Genomic DNA, 3,083 nt, shown 5'->3' with positions numbered 1-3,083 from the left:
GATTTATTGATGTCGCCCCATTAAAAAAATAAAATTATTTTTAAAAATATATATAAAACTTTCTCATGTATTACAATCCATTTATTTCCTACAGCTCATGTTTATGTTGGCGGGTGGCTGGAGCCAATCACAGTTATCCTCTGGGACACCAAATTTTTATTGGATAGTGCATAACGTATACGGGTCGTTGTATGGCTCTCACAGAATTACATTTTAAAATATGTGGCATTTATGGCTCTCTCAGCCAAAAAGGTTCCCAACCCCTGTAATAGGGTATAGTCTCCTGGGTTGCCATGGCAGTTCTGAAAATGCTGCCTCAAGTAGGAGTGTGTGGTAATGGTGGCCAATGTCTCCATCTCTGCTCTGGAGAGCATGATGCCACCCACCCCTAGGTCCCATAAATCATAGTAACCAGGCTACCAGGGATTCAGTAGGTTTCTGCCTAAATTGTGTCCCAAACTCCATCAGCTCTGCCTGGGTATAGGGCCGGACCACAGAGTGTTCCATTACCTGGGCAGGAGGCTGTGGCTGACCCTGGGGGACTCTTTGTTGCTGGGTTTTTACCTCCTTGACGACCACTAGTCGGGCTCTCAGTGTGCGTATGTCAGCTTCAACCTGAGGCTTCTCATCTACAGAAGAGGAGTTGCAAGTGCCTGCTCCCGCTGACTCAAAGCCAATCCACTGGCATGGATGCTGCTGCTCCTCTGGCAACCATTTAGGCTTCCATGGCTGCTGGCTTTTGGCCAGAAGCTGACACTCGAGCTCTTGAAACCACCGGTGCAAACGTTCAGCTTCCAGGGCAAACTGCAACTCGCGAACCCATAATTCCTTCTCCAGTGCTCGCTCCAATTCCAGTCTATTCTACTGTTTGATTTGCAATTCATACTGAAGCTTTTGACCTCAGGCAGCTTCTAGCACAGAACTCCTGGTTTCATCTTGAGTAAAATACATGTAGCCCATGACCCCTAAAAAAACAGCCATGCGGAGCCAGAGCAGCAACCAGTACTCTACCCCACCCGTCAAGTGTGACGGCCCCATACCGATCTCCAAATCCTGCCACAAACTACACCAGTTGTAAGGCCAGGAGCCACCATCATGGCCATTCATATGCAGGTTCCCATTGGATTCGGGCAGATGGTAAAGAAATGGCGGATGGGACAGGCAAGAAATGTCTCACCAAGACAGGCAAGCCACAAGAGAAGACAAAAGAAAAGCAGAAAACCAGCTTTTCTCATGAAGGGCAAGGGATCAGGGAGGCCCCTGCAATGGTAATAGCAGGAACCGAAAGAGAGCAAGCTCCCAGTCTGCCCCACTTTATAGTATCAAAATCAAAACCTTTAATCCAATATACAAACAAGGAAGTCTCTGATACAAAGTCACTTATCTGAGGCATAATGGGATTCCTCATGAAAGTGCACCACCCCACATCATGCAATCAGTCAAGAGTGTGGGGAAAGCTTAGTCTTAAAACCAAGCCTTAGACTATAACCACCCTGCCTGCTTACAGCCTGTCCCCCACACCCAATGCAAACTATAATATAAGCAAGCAAACATATATATCATATTTACAAACTTATTTGACCAACAAATGTCCTACAGATTTTATCAAAAACTACTAGAGGGCCCTGGCCGGTTGGCTCAGCGGTTGAGCGTCGGCCTTGCGTGCGGAGGACCCGGGTTCGATTCCCGGCCAGGGCACACAGGAGAAGCGCACATTTGCTTCTCCACCCCTCCGCCGCGCCTTCCTCTCTGTCTCTCTCTTCCCCTCCCGCAGCCAAGGCTCCATTGGAGCAAAGATGGCCCGGGCGCTGGGGATGGCTCTGTGGCCTCTGCCCCAGGCGCTAGAGTGGCTCTGGTCGCAACATGGCGACGCCCAGGATGGGCAGAGCATCGCCCCCTGGTGGGCAGAGCGTCGCCCCTGGTGGGCGTGCCGGGTGGATCCCGGTCGGGCGCATGCGGGAGTCTGTCTGACTGTCTCTCCCTGTTTCCAGCTTCAGAGAAAAAAAAAAAAAAATGTAAAAGACCTGTACTCAGAAATTTATGACACTGAAGAAAGAAATTGAAGAAGATAAAAACAAGTGGAAGCATATACTGTATTCATGGATAAGAAGAATTAACATCATTAAAATGTCCATATTACTACTGAGATAGGAAGCCCCCTCTAGAATTAAGAGGCTTCAAGGATATTTTTTGTTTTAGGCCAAGCTTTCAGAGAGATTTTGTAAAGAACACCTTTGTAATTATATGACTTGTATTGTTACTGTAATGTATTTCATTTCCTGTGTTGGAATACCTGTGGTATAGATGGCAAAAGCAAGCAGAAGGAGTAAGATGTTAGCCAAATTTGTAAATATGATTTTTATACTTGTGTGTAATTTACAATGAGAACTAGGCAACACCAGCTCAAGATGGCCGGTAAAGTTACAGATAACATTCCTGCTTAGGAAGGGCTATTATATTGCTAATGGGGAGGTTTTCATACTAGAAGGTTTGAAAGGAAGAAGGAAGGAGACATAGGACCCCCCCCCATCTTCTCCACACCTGTGAGGTGGAAGATAAGCAGTAAAGAATGCAGGGGGGGAGGGAGATATGAGTTGCCCCTTCCTCTCCCTTTTCTTTCAGTTTCTGAGACCTTAATGGGTAATTTGCAAATGCTTATCCTCTGACATCACCTAAATCCCTCCCATCCTGAAATCCTGTGATTAACATGTATACTTCTAGAGTCCAGAAGTATAGAATCTAGACAAAAGAATCACTAGACCCGTGTATGTGAACCTGTGTTCTGTAAAGGGTATATAAAATGTAAACAATCTAATTTCAAGGAGCACGTGTCTTTGGAGCTACTCGCCCGGTGTGTTCTGCTGGCTTTTTAGTAAATTCTCTTTTCCTCTTATATAGTTATCTGAGTGTCTGTCCTTTGTTGGGTCACTTTCCTGTAGCACTACAAGGCCATAGTAATCAAAACAGCATGGTACTGTCATAAAAACAGACATATATATCAATGAAATAGAATAGAAATCCCAGAAATCAACCCATGCATATATAGTCAATTAATATTTGATAAAGCAAGAAAATACAGTGGG

The 3,083-nt window shown here is 45.5% G+C and overlaps 1 non-coding gene across 1 annotated transcript; it reads left to right on the top strand.

Annotated features, from left to right (window-relative positions):
- The first annotated feature begins 1,622 nt into the window (after positions 1–1,622).
- On the top strand, positions 1,623–1,698 carry TRNAA-UGC (transfer RNA alanine (anticodon UGC)). The gene has a single exon. It is a non-coding gene; the product is annotated as a tRNA-Ala (tRNA).
- Positions 1,699–3,083: the final 1,385 nt, after the last annotated feature.

This window comes from Saccopteryx bilineata, chromosome X (genome assembly GCF_036850765.1).
Source record: "Saccopteryx bilineata isolate mSacBil1 chromosome X, mSacBil1_pri_phased_curated, whole genome shotgun sequence".
NCBI lineage: Eukaryota > Metazoa > Chordata > Mammalia > Chiroptera > Emballonuridae > Saccopteryx > Saccopteryx bilineata.
The sequence above is the reverse complement of the archived record's forward strand: the minus strand, read 5'-3'. Positions and strand labels throughout refer to the sequence as shown.